Below are 14,286 nucleotides of genomic sequence, written 5' to 3'. Positions count from 1 at the left end.
TGGCAGGAAAGTTTCTATAACCCTTTTATTCCCAACTCAGTATAGCCCCTTTCATTTGGCATGGCAGTTTCTATAACCCTTTTATTCCCAACTCAGTGTAGCCCCTTTCACTTGGCAGGAGACTTTCTATAACCCTTTTATTCCCAGCTTAGTGTAGACCCTTTCAATTGCCAATACATTTTCTATAACCCTTTTATTCCCAGCTCTGTGTAAACCCTTTCATTTGGCAGGACAGTTTCTATAACCCTTTTATTCCCAACTCAGTGTAGCCCCTTTCACTTGGCAAGGGACTTTCTATAACCCTTTTATTCCCAGCTTAGTGTAGACCCTTTCAATTGCCAATACATTTTCTATAAACCTTTTATTCCCAGCTCTGTGTAAACCCTTTCATTTTTTCAAGACAGTTTCTATAACCCTTTTATTCCCAGCTCTGTGTAAACCCTTTCATTTGGCAGGACAGTTTCTATAACCCTTTTATTCCCAACTCAGTGTAGCCCCTTTCATTTGGCAAGGGACTTTCTATAACCCTTTTATTCCCAGCTTAGTGTAGACCCTTTCATATGCCAATACATTTTCTATAAACCTTTTATTCCCAGCTCTGTGTAAACCCTTTCATTTTGGCAAGACAGTTTCTATAACCCTTTTATTCCCAACTCAGTGTAGCCCCTTTCACTTGGCAGGAGACTTTCTATAACCCTTTTATTCCCAGCTTAGTATAGCCCCTTTCATTTGGCATGGCAGTTTCTATAACCCTTTTATTCCCAAGCTCTGTGTAAACCCTTTCATTTGGCAAGACAGTTTCTATAACCCTTTTATTCCCAGCTCAGTATAGCCCCTTTCATTGGACATGGCAGTTTCTATAACCCTTTTATTCCCAGCTCAGTGTAGACCCTTTCCAATTGCCAATACATTTTCTATAACCCTTTTATTCCCGAGTAAATGTAGCCCCTTTCAGTTGGCATGGCAGTTTCTATAACCCTTTTATACCCAGCTCTGTATAGCTCCTTTCATTTGGCATGACAGTTTCTATAACCTTTTATTCCCAGTCAGTAAGCCCCTTTCATTTGACATGGCAGTTTCTATAACCCTTTTATTCCCGAGTAAATGTAGCCCCTTTCAGTCGGCAGGACAGTTTCTATAACCCTTTTATTCCCAGCTCTGTGTAAACCCTTTCATTTGGCAAGACAGTTTCTATAACCCTTTTATTCCCAGCTCAGTATAGCCCCTTTCATTTGACATGGCAGTTTCTATAACCCTTTTATTCCCAGCTCAGTGTAGACCCTTTCCAATTGCCAATACATTTTCTATAACCCTTTTATTCCTGAGTAAATGTAACCCCTTTCAGTTGGCAGGACAGTTTGTATAACCCTTTTATTCCCAACTCAGTGTAGCCCCTTTCACTTGGCAGGAGACTTTCTATAACCCTTTTATTCCCAGCTTAGTGTAGACCCTTTCAATTGCCAATGCATTTTCTATAACCCTTTTATTCCCAGCTCTGTGTAAACCCTTTCATTTGGCAAGACAGTTTCTATAACCCTTTTATTCCCAGCTCTGTGTAAACCCTTTCATTTGGCAGGAAAGTTTTTATAACCCTTTTATTCCCAACTCAGTATAGCCCCTTTCATTTGGCATGGCAGTTTCTATAACCCTTTTATTCCCAACTCAGTGTAGCCCCTTTCACTTGGCAGGAGACTTTCTATAACCCTTTTATTCCCAGCTTAGTGTAGACCCTTTCAATTGCCAATACATTTTCTATAACCCTTTTATTCCCAGCTCTGTGTAAACCCTTTCATTTGGCAGGACAGTTTCTATAACCCTTTTATTCCCAACTCAGTGTAGCCCCTTTCACTTGGCAAGGGACTTTCTATAACCCTTTTATTCCCAGCTTAGTGTAGACCCTTTCAATTGCCAATACATTTTCTATAAACCTTTTATTCCCAGCTCTGTGTAAACCCTTTCATTTGGCAAGACAGTTTTTATAACCCTTTTATTCCCAGCTCTGTGTAAACCCTTTCATTTGGCAGGACAGTTTCTATAACCCTTTTATTCCCAACTCAGTGTAGCCCCTTTCATTTGGCAAGGGACTTTCTATAACCCTTTTATTCCCAGCTTAGTGTAGACCCTTTCATATGCCAATACATTTTCTATAAACCTTTTATTCCCAGCTCTGTGTAAACCCTTTCATTTTGGCAAGACAGTTTCTATAACCCTTTTATTCCCAACTCAGTGTAGCCCCTTTCACTTGGCAGGAGACTTTCTATAACCCTTTTATTCCCAGCTTAGTATAGCCCCTTTCATTTGGCATGGCAGTTTCTATAACCCTTTTATTCCCAAGCTCTGTGTATACCCTTTCATTTGGCAAGACAGTTTCTATAACCCTTTTATTCCCAGCTCAGTATAGCCCCTTTCATTGGACATGGCAGTTTCTATAACCCTTTTATTCCCAGCTCAGTGTAGACCCTTTCCAATTGCCAATACATTTTCTATAACCCTTTTATTCCCGAGTAAATGTAGCCCCTTTCAGTTGGCATGGCAGTTTCTATAACCCTTTTATTCCCAGCTCTGTGTAAACCCTTTCATTTGGCAAGACAGTTTCTATAACCCTTTTATTCCCAGCTCAGTATAGCCCCTTTCATTTGACATGGCAGTTTCTATAACCCTTTTATTCCCAGCTCAGTGTAGACCCTTTCCAATTGCCAATACATTTTCTATAACCCTTTTATTCCTGAGTAAATGTAACCCCTTTCAGTTGGCAGGACAGTTTGTATAACCCTTTTATTCCCAACTCAGTGTAGCCCCTTTCACTTGGCAGGAGACTTTCTATAACCCTTTTATTCCCAGCTTAGTGTAGACCCTTTCAATTGCCAATGCATTTTCTATAACCCTTTTATTCCCAGCTCTGTGTAAACCCTTTCATTTGGCAAGACAGTTTCTATAACCCTTTTATTCCCAGCTCTGTGTAAACCCTTTCATTTGGCAGGAAAGTTTTTATAACCCTTTTATTCCCAACTCAGTATAGCCCCTTTCATTTGGCATGGCAGTTTCTATAACCCTTTTATTCCCAACTCAGTGTAGCCCCTTTCACTTGGCAGGAGACTTTCTATAACCCTTTTATTCCCAGCTTAGTGTAGACCCTTTCAATTGCCAATACATTTTCTATAACCCTTTTATTCCCAGCTCTGTGTAAACCCTTTCATTTGGCAGGACAGTTTCTATAACCCTTTTATTCCCAACTCAGTGTAGCCCCTTTCACTTGGCAAGGGACTTTCTATAACCCTTTTATTCCCAGCTTAGTGTAGACCCTTTCAATTGCCAATACATTTTCTATAAACCTTTTATTCCCAGCTCTGTGTAAACCCTTTCATTTGGCAAGACAGTTTCTATAACCCTTTTATTCCCAGCTCTGTGTAAACCCTTTCATTTGGCAGGACAGTTTCTATAACCCTTTTATTCCCAACTCAGTGTAGCCCCTTTCATTTGGCAAGGGACTTTCTATAACCCTTTTATTCCCAGCTTAGTGTAGACCCTTTCATATGCCAATACATTTTCTATAAACCTTTTATTCCCAGCTCTGTGTAAACCCTTTCATTTTGGCAAGACAGTTTCTATAACCCTTTTATTCCCAACTCAGTGTAGCCCCTTTCACTTGGCAGGAGACTTTCTATAACCCTTTTATTCCCAGCTTAGTATAGCCCCTTTCATTTGGCATGGCAGTTTCTATAACCCTTTTGTTCCCAAGCTCTGTGTAAACCCTTTCATTTGGCAAGACAGTTTCTATAACCCTTTTATTCCCAGCTCAGTATAGCCCCTTTCATTGGACATGGCAGTTTCTATAACCCTTTTATTCCCAGCTCAGTGTAGACCCTTTCCAATTGCCAATACATTTTCTATAACCCTTTTATTCCCGAGTAAATGTAGCCCCTTTCAGTTGGCATGGCAGTTTCTATAACCCTTTTATTCCCAGCTCAGTATAGCTCCTTTCATTTGGCATGGCAGTTTCTATAACTCTTTTATTCCCAGCTCAGTATAGCCCCTTTCATTTGACATGGCAGTTTCTATAACCCTTTTATTCCCGAGTAAATGTAGCCCCTTTCAGTCGGCAGGACAGTTTCTATAACCCTTTTATTCCCAGCTCTGTGTAAACCCTTTCATTTGGCAAGACAGTTTCTATAACCCTTTTATTCCCAGCTCAGTATAGCCCCTTTCATTTGACATGGCAGTTTCTATAACCCTTTTATTCCCAGCTCAGTGTAGACCCTTTCCAATTGCCAATACATTTTCTATAACCCTTTTATTCCTGAGTAAATGTAACCCCTTTCAGTTGGCAGGACAGTGTGTATAACCCTTTTATTCCCAACTCAGTGTAGCCCCTTTCACTTGGCAGGAGACTTTCTATAACCCTTTTATTCCCAGCTTAGTGTAGACCCTTTCAATTGCCAATGCATTTTCTATAACCCTTTTATTCCCAGCTCTGTGTAAACCCTTTCATTTGGCAAGACAGTTTCTATAACCCTTTTATTCCCAGCTCTGTGTAAACCCTTTCATTTGGCAGGAAAGTTTCTATAACCCTTTTATTCCCAACTCAGTATAGCCCCTTTCATTTGGCATGGCAGTTTCTATAACCCTTTTATTCCCAACTCAGTGTAGCCCCTTTCACTTGGCAGGAGACTTTCTATAACCCTTTTATTCCCAGCTTAGTGTAGACCCTTTCAATTGCCAATACATTTTCTATAACCCTTTTATTCCCAGCTCTGTGTAAACCCTTTCATTTGGCAGGACAGTTTCTGTAACCCTTTTATTCCCAACTCAGTGTAGCCCCTTTCACTTGGCAAGGGACTTTCTATAACCCTTTTATTCCCAGCTTAGTGTAGACCCTTTCAATTGCCAATACATTTTCTATAAACCTTTTATTCCCAGCTCTGTGTAAACCCTTTCATTTGGCAAGACAGTTTCTATAACCCTTTTATTCCCAGCTCTGTGTAAACCCTTTCATTTGGCAGGACAGTTTCTATAACCCTTTTATTCCCAACTCAGTGTAGCCCCTTTCATTTGGCAAGGGACTTTCTATAACCCTTTTATTCCCAGCTTAGTGTAGCCCTTTCAATTGCCAATACATTTTCTATAAACCTTTTATTCCCAGCTCTGTGTAAACCCTTTCATTTTGGCAAGACAGTTTCTATAACCCTTTTATTCCCAACTCAGTGTAGCCCCTTTCACTTGGCAGGACAGTTTCTATAACCCTTTTATTCCCAACTCAGTATAGCCCCTTTCATTTGGCATGGCAGTTTCTATAACCCTTTTATTCCCAGCTCTGTGTAAACCCTTTCATTTGGCAAGACAGTTTCTAAAACCCTTTTATTCCCAACTCAGTGTAGCCCCTTTCACTTGGCAGGAGACTTTCCATAACCCTTTTATTCCCAGCTAAGTATAGCCCCTTTCATTTGGCATGGCAGTTTCTATGACCCTTTTATTCCCAACTCAGTGTAGCCCCTTTCACTTGGCAGGAGACTTTCTATAACCCTTTTATTCCCAGCTTAGTGTAGACACTTTCAATTGCCAATACATTTTCTAAAACCCTTTTATTCCCAGCTCTGTGTAAACCCTTTCATTTGGTAAGACAGTTTCTATAACCCTTTTATTCCCAGCTCAGTATAGCTCCTTTCATTTGGCATGGCAATTTCTATAACCCTTTTATTCCCGAGTAAATGTAGCCCCTTTCAGTTGGCAAGACAGTTTCTATAACCCTTTTAATCCCAACTCAGTGTAGCCCCTTTCACTTGGCAGGAGACTTTCTATAACCCTTTTATTCCCAGCTTAGTATAGCCCCTTTCATTTGGCATGGCAGTTTCTATAACCCTTTTATTCCCAGCTTAGTATAGCCCCTTTCATTTGGCATGACAGTTTCTATAACCCTTTTATTCCCAGCTCTGTGTAAACCCTTTCATTTGGTAAGACAGTTTCTATAACCCTTTTATTCCCAGCTGAGTATAGCCCCTTTCATCTGGCATGGCAATTTCTATAACCCTTTTATTCCCAGCTCAGTGTAGACCTTTTCCAATTGCCAATACATTTTCTATAACCCTTTTATTCCCGAGTAAATGTAGCCCCTTTCTGTTGGCAGGACAGTTTCTATAACCCTTTTATTCCCAACTCAGTGTAGCCCCTTTCACTTGGCAGGAGACTTTCTATAACCCTTTTATTCCCAGCTTAGTATAGCCCCTTTCATTTGCCATGGCAGTTTCTATAACCCTTTTATTCCCAGCTTAGTATAGCCCCTTTCATTTGGCATGACAGTTTCTATAACCCTTTTATTCCCAGCTCTGTGTAAACCCTTTCATTTGGTAAGACAGTTTCTATAACCCTTTTATTCCCAGCTGAGTATAGCCCCTTTCATCTGGCATGGCAATTTCTATAACCCTTTTATTCCCAGCTCAGTGTAGACCCTTTCCAATTGCCAATACATTTTCTATAACCCTTTTATTCCCGAGTAAATGTAGCCCCTTTCTGTTGGCAGGACAGTTTCTATAACCCTTTTATTCCCAGCTCAGTGTAGATCCTTTCCAATTGCCAATACATTTTCTATAACCCTTTTATTCCCGAGTAAATGTAGCCCCTTTCAGTTGGCAGGACAGTTTCTATAACCCTTTTATTCCCAACTCAGTGTAGCTCCTTTCACTTGGCAGGAGACTTTCTATAACCCTTTTATTCCCAGCTCAGTATAGCCCCTTTCATTTGGCATGGCAGTTTCTATAATCCTTTTATTCCCAACTCAGTGTAGCCCCTTTCACTTGGCAGGAGGCTTTCTATAACCCTTTTATTCCCAGCTTAGTATAGCCCCTTTCATTTGGCATGGCAGTTTCTATAACCCTTTTATTCCCAGCTCAGTATAGCCCCTTTCATTTGGCATGGCAGTTTCTATAATCCTTTTATTTCCAACTCAGTGTAGCCCCTTTTACTTGGCAGGAGGCTTTCTATAACCCTTTTATTCCCAGCTTAGTAAAGCCCCTTTCATTTTGGCATGGCAGTTTCTATATCCCTTTTATTCCCAGCTCAGTATAGCCCCTTTCATTTGGCATGGCAGTTTCTATAACCCTTTTATTCCCAGCTCAGTGTAGATCCTTTCCAATTGCCAATACATTAGTATATATAACCCTTTTATTCCCAGCTCAGTATAGCTCCTTTCAATTGGCATGGCAATTTCTATAACCCTTTTATTCCCAGCTCAGTGTAGACCCTTTCCAATTGCCAATACATTTTCTATAACCCTTTTATTCCCGAGTAAATGTAGCCCCTTTCACTTGGCAGGACAGTTTCTATAACTCTTTTATTCCCAACTCAGTGTAGCCCCTTTCACTTGGCAAGAGACTTTCTATAACCCTTTTATTCCCACCTTAGTGTAGACCCTTTCAATTGCCAATACATTTTCTATAACCCTTTTATTCCCTGCTCTGTGTAAACCCTTTCATTTGGCAAGACAGTTTATATAACCCTTTTATTCCCAGCTCAGTATAGCCCCTTTCATTTGGCATGGCAGTTTCTATAACCCTTTTATTCCCAGCTCAGTCTAGACCCTTTCCAATTGCCAATACATTTTCTATAACCCTTTTATTCCCGAGTAAATGTAGCCCCTTTCAGTTGGCAGGACCATTTCTATAACCCTTTTATTCCCAACTCAGTGTAGCCCCTTTCACTTGGCAGGAGACTTTCTATAACCCTTTTACTCCCAGCTCAGTATAGCCCCTTTCATTTGACATGGCAGTTTCTATAACCTTTTTATTCCCGAGTAAATGTAGCCCCTTTCACTTGGCAGGACAGTTTCTATAACCCTTTTATTTCCAGCTCTGTGTAAACCCTTTCATTTGGCAAGACAGTTTTTATAACCCTTTTATTTCCAGCTCTGTGTAAACCCTTTCATTTGGCAAGACAGTTTCTATAACCCTTTTATTCCCAGCTCAGTATAGCCCCTTTCATTTGACATGGCAGTTTCTATAACCCTTTTATTCCCAGCTCAGTATAGCCCCTTTAATTTGGCATGGCAGTTTCTATAACCCTTTTATTCCCAGCTCAGTATAGCCCCTTTCATTTGGCATGGCAGTTTCTATAAGCCTTTTATTCCCAGCTCAGTGTAGACCCTTTCCAATTGCCAATACATTTTCTATAACCCTTTTATTCCCGAGTAAATGTAGCCCCTTTCAGTTGGCATGGCAGTTTCTATAACCCTTCTATTCCCAGCTCAGTATAGCTCCTTTCATTTGGCATGGCAGTTTCTATAACCCTTTTTATTCCCAGCTCAGTATAGCTCCTTTCAATTGGCATGGCAATTTCTATAACCCTTTTATTTTCAGCTCAGTGTAGACCCTTTCCAATTGCCAATACATTTTTATAACCCTTTTATTCCCGAGTAAATGTAGCCCCTTTCAGTTGGCAGGACAGTTTCTATAACCCTTTTATTCCCAACTCAGTGTAGCCCCTTTCACTTGGCAGGAGACTTTCTATAACTCTTTATTCCCAGCTCAGTATAACCCCTTTCATTTGCATGGCAGTTTCTATAGCCCTTTTTTTCCCAGCTCAGTATAGCTCCTTTCATGTGGCATAGCAGTTTCTATAGCCCTTTTATTCCCAGCTCTGTACAAACCCTTTCATTTGGGAAGACAGTTTCTATATGTGGTATAGCAGTTTCTATAACCCTTTTATTCCCAACTCAGTGTAGCCCCTTTCACTTGGCAGGAGACTTTCTATAACCCTTTTATTCCCAGCTTAGTGTAGACCCTTTCAATTGCCAATACATTTTCTATAAGCCTTTTATTCCCAGCTCTGTGTAAACCCTTTCATTTGGCAAGACAGTTTCTATAACCCTTTTATTCCCAGCTCAGTATAGCCCCTTTCATTTGCATGGCAGTTTCTATAGCCCTTTTATTCCCAGCTCAGTATAGCTCCTTTCATTTGGCATGGCAGTTTCCATAACCCTTTTATTCCCAGCTCAGTATAGCCCCTTTTATTTGGCATGGCAGTGTCTATAACCCTTTTATTCCCAGCTCAGTGTAGCCCCTTTCATGTGGCATAGCAGTTTCTATAACCCTTTTATTCTCAGCTCTGTACAAACCCTTTCATTTGGCAAGACAGTTTCTATATGTGGCATAGCAGTTTCTATATCCCTTTTATTCCCAGCTCTGTGCAAACCCTTTCATTTGTAAAGGCAGTTTCTATAACCCTTTTATTCCCAGCTCAGTGTAGCCCCTTTCATGTGGCATAGCAGTTTCTATAGCCCTTTTATTCCCAGTTCTGTGCAAACCCTTTCATTCGTAAAGACAGTTTCTATAACCCTTTTATTGCCAGCGAGCTTTACAAACCCTTTCATTTGGGAAGACAGTTTCTATAGCCCTTTTTTTCCCAGCTCAGTGTAGCCCCTTTCATGTGGCATAGAAGTTTCTATAGCCCTTTTATTCCCAGCTCTGTACAAACCCTTTCATTTGGGAAGACAGTTTCTATATGTGGCATAGCAGTTTCTATAACCCTTTTATTCCCAGCTCTGTACAAACCCTTTCATTTGGGAAGACAGTTTCTATAACCCTTTTATTCCCAGCTCAGTATAGCCCCTTTCATTTGGCATGGCAGTTTCTATAACCCTTTTATTCCCAGCTGTGTGTAAACCCTTTCATTTCTAAAGACAATTTCTATAGCCCTTTTCTTCCCAGCTCAGTATAGCCCCTTTTATTTGGCATAGCAGTGTCTATAACTCTTTTATTCCCAGCTCCGTGTAGCCCCTTTCATGTGGCATAGCAGTTTCTATAACCCTTTTATTCCCAGCTCTGTACAAAGTGTAAACCCTTTCATTTGTAAAGACAGTTTCTATAACCCTTTTATTCCCAGCTCTGTACAAACCCTTTCATTTGGGAAGACAGTTTCTATAACCCTTTTATTCCCAGCTCAGTGTAGCCTCTTTCATGTGGCATAGCAGTTTCTATAACCCTTTTATTCCCAGCTCTGTACAAACCCTTTCATTTGGGAAGACAGTTTCTATTTGTGGCATAGCAGTTTCTATAACCCTTTTATTCCCAGCTCAGTGTAGCCCCTTTCATTTGGCATGGCAGTTTCTATAACCCTTTTATTCCCAGCTTTGTGTAAACCTTTTCATTTGTAAAGACAGTTTCTATAGCCCTTTTATTCCCAGCTCAGTATAGCCCCTTTTATTTGGCATGGCAGTTTCTATAACCCTTTTATTCCCAGCTCTGTACAAACCCTTTCATTTGGGAAGACAGTTTCTATAGCCCTTTTTTTCCCAGCTCAGTGTAGCCCCTTTCATGTGGCATAGAAGTTTCTATAGCCCTTTTATTCCCAGCTCTGTACAAACCCTTTCATTTGGGAAGACAGTTTCTATATGTGGCATAGCAGTTTCTATAACCCTTTTATTCCCAGCTCTGTACAAACCCTTTCATTTGGGAAGACAGTTTCTATAACCCTTTTATTCCCAGCTCAGTATAGCCCCTTTCATTTGGCATGGCAGTTTCTATAACCCTTTTATTCCCAGCTGTGTGTAAACCCTTTCATTTCTAAAGACAATTTCTATAGCCCTTTTCTTCCCAGCTCAGTATAGCCCCTTTTATTTGGCATAGCAGTGTCTATAACTCTTTTATTCCCAGCTCCGTGTAGCCCCTTTCATGTGGCATAGCAGTTTCTATAACCCTTTTATTCCCAGCTCTGTACAAAGTGTAAACCCTTTCATTTGTAAAGACAGTTTCTATAACCCTTTTATTCCCAGCTCTGTACAAACCCTTTCATTTGGGAAGACAGTTTCTATAACCCTTTTATTCCCAGCTCAGTGTAGCCTCTTTCATGTGGCATAGCAGTTTCTATAACCCTTTTATTCCCAGCTCTGTACAAACCCTTTCATTTGGGAAGACAGTTTCTATTTGTGGCATAGCAGTTTCTATAACCCTTTTATTCCCAGCTCAGTGTAGCCCCTTTCATTTGGCATGGCAGTTTCTATAACCCTTTTATTCCCAGCTTTGTGTAAACCTTTTCATTTGTAAAGACAGTTTCTATAGCCCTTTTATTCCCAGCTCAGTATAGCCCCTTTTATTTGGCATGGCAGTTTCTATAACCCTTTTATTCCCAGCTCAGTGTAGCCCCTTTCATTTGGCATGGCAGTTTCTATAACCCTTTCATTCCCAGCTCAGTATAGCCCCTTTCATTTGGCATGGCAGTTTCTATAACCCTTTTATTCCCAGCTGTGTGTAAACCCTTCCATTTCTAAAGACAATTTCTATAGCCCTTTTATTCCCAGCTCAGTATAGCCCCTTTTAGTTGGCATTGCAGTTTCTATAACCCTTTTATTCCCAGCTGTGTGTAAACCCTTTCATTTGTAAAGACAGTTTCTATACCCCTTTTATTCCCAGCTCTGTACAAACCCTTTCATTTGGGAAGACAGTTTCTATAACCCTTTTATTCCCAGCTCAGTGTAGCCTCTTTCATGTGGCATAGCAGTTTCTATAACCCTTTTATTCCCAGCTCTGTACAAACCCTTTCATTTGGGAAGACAGTTTCTATAACCCTTTTATTCCCAGCTCAGTGTAGCCCCTTTCATTAGGCATGGTAGTTTCTATAACCCTTTTATTCCCAGCTCAGTGTAGCCCCTTTCATGTGGCATAGCAGTTTCTATAACCCTTTTATTCCCAGCTCAGTACAAACCCTTTTATTTGTAAAGACAGTTTCTATAACCCTTTTATTCCCAGCTCAGTATAGCCCCTTTCATGTGGCATAGCAGTTTCTATATCCCTTTTATTCCTAGCTCTGTACAAACCCTTTCATTTGGGATGACAGTTTCTATAACCCTTTTATTCCCAGCTCAGTATAGCCCCTTTCATTTGGCATGGCAGTTTCTATAGCTCTTTTATTCCCAGCTCAGTGTAGCCCCTTCCATTCCTTAATGATAGTTTCTATAACCCTTTTATTCCCAGCTCAGTGACGACCCTTTCATTTGGCAGGGCAGTTTCTATAGCTCTTTTATTCCCAGCTGTGTGTAAACCCTTTCATTCCTTAATGATAGTTTCTATAACCCTTTTATTCCCAGCTCAGTGACGACCCTTTCATTTGGCAGGGCAGTTTCTATAGCTCTTTTATTCCCAGCTCAGTGTAGCCCCTTTCATTCCTTAATGATAGTTTCTATAACCCTTTTATTCCCAGCTCAGTGTAGTCCCTTTCCTTGCGTAGGACAGATTCTATAACCCTTTTTTTCCCAGTTCAGTGTAGACCCTTTCATTTGGCATGGCAGTTTCTATAGCCCTTTTATTCCTAACTCTGTGTAAACCCTTTCATTTTGCAAGACAGTTTCTATAACCCTTCTATTCCCAGCTCTGTGGAAACCCTTTCATTTGCCAATGCATGTTCTATAACCTGTTTATTCCCAGCTCAGTGTAGCCCCCCTCATTGGGCATGGCAGTTTCTATAGCCCTTTTATTCCCAGCTCTGTACAAACCCTTTCATTTGGGAAGACAGTTTCTATATGTGGCATAGCAGTTTCTATAACCCTTTTATTCCCAGCTCTGTACAAACCCTTTCATTTGGGAAGACAGTTTCTATAACCCTTTTATTCCCAGCTCAGTGTAGCCCCTTTCATTTGGCATGGCAGTTTCTATAACCCTTTTATTCCCAGCTTTGTGTAAACCCTTTCATTTGTAAAGACAGTTTCTATAGCCCTTTTATTCCCAGCTCAGTATAGCCCCTTTTATTTGGCATGGCAGTTTCTATATCCCTTTTATTCCCAGCTCTGTACAAACCCTTTCATTTGGGAAGACAGTTTCTATAACCCTTTTATTCCCAGCTCAGTATAGCCCCTTTCATTTGGCATGGCAGTTTCTATAACCCTTTTATTCCCAGCTGTGTGTAAACCCTTTCATTTCTAAAGACAATTTCTATAGCCCTTTTCTTCCCAGCTCAGTGTAGATCCTTTCCAATTGCCAATACATTTTCTATAACCCTTTTATTCCCGAGTAAATGTAGCCCCTTTCAGTTGGCAGGACAGTTTCTATAACCCTTTTATTCCCAGCTCAGTATAGCCCCTTTCATTTGGCATGGCAGTTTCTATAACCCTTTTATTCCCAGCTCAGTGTAGATCCTTTCCAATTGCCAATACATTTTCTATAACCCTTTTATTCCCGAGTAAATGTAGCCCCTTTCAGTTGGCAGGACAGTTTCTATAACCCTTTTATTCCCAACTCAGTGTAGCTCCTTTCACTTGGCAGGAGACTTTCTATAACCCTTTTATTCCCAGCTCAGTATAGCCCCTTTCATTTGGCATGGCAGTTTCTATAATCCTTTTATTCCCAACTCAGTGTAGCCCCTTTCACTTGGCAGGAGGCTTTCTATAACCCTTTTATTCCCAGCTTAGTATAGCCCCTTTCATTTGGCATGGCAGTTTCTATAACCCTTTTATTCCCAGCTCAGTATAGCCCCTTTCATTTGGCATGGCAGTTTCTATAATCCTTTTATTTCCAACTCAGTGTAGCCCCTTTTACTTGGCAGGAGGCTTTCTATAACCCTTTTATTCCCAGCTTAGTAAAGCCCCTTTCATTTTGGCATGGCAGTTTCTATATCCCTTTTATTCCCAGCTCAGTATAGCCCCTTTCATTTGGCATGGCAGTTTCTATAACCCTTTTATTCCCAGCTCAGTGTAGATCCTTTCCAATTGCCAATACATTAGTATATATAACCCTTTTATTCCCAGCTCAGTATAGCTCCTTTCAATTGGCATGGCAATTTCTATAACCCTTTTATTCCCAGCTCAGTGTAGACCCTTTCCAATTGCCAATACATTTTCTATAACCCTTTTATTCCCGAGTAAATGTAGCCCCTTTCACTTGGCAGGACAGTTTCTATAACTCTTTTATTCCCAACTCAGTGTAGCCCCTTTCACTTGGCAAGAGACTTTCTATAACCCTTTTATTCCCACCTTAGTGTAGACCCTTTCAATTGCCAATACATTTTCTATAACCCTTTTATTCCCTGCTCTGTGTAAACCCTTTCATTTGGCAAGACAGTTTATATAACCCTTTTATTCCCAGCTCAGTATAGCCCCTTTCATTTGGCATGGCAGTTTCTATAACCCTTTTATTCCCAGCTCAGTCTAGACCCTTTCCAATTGCCAATACATTTTCTATAACCCTTTTATTCCCGAGTAAATGTAGCCCCTTTCAGTTGGCAGGACCATTTCTATAACCCTTTTATTCCCAACTCAGTGTAGCCCCTTTCACTTGGCAGGAGACTTTCTATAACCCTTTTACTCCCAGC

The 14,286-nt window shown here is 40.5% G+C and overlaps 1 protein-coding gene across 1 annotated transcript in view; it reads left to right on the top strand.

Annotated features, from left to right (window-relative positions):
• The window catches only part of LOC139723220 (codanin-1-like), a 63,746-nt gene that overhangs the window by 25,557 nt on the left and 23,903 nt on the right, over positions 1-14,286 (top strand). The gene's annotated exons all lie outside the window — the stretch shown is intronic.

This window comes from Diadema antillarum, unplaced genomic scaffold, assembly GCF_040938485.1.
Source record: "Diadema antillarum isolate AM-2024a unplaced genomic scaffold, OU_Dant_1.0 scf00000183, whole genome shotgun sequence".
Taxonomy (NCBI): domain Eukaryota; kingdom Metazoa; phylum Echinodermata; class Echinoidea; order Diadematoida; family Diadematidae; genus Diadema; species Diadema antillarum.
Note: the sequence above shows the minus strand (reverse complement) of the source record. Positions and strands in the feature narration are given on the sequence as shown.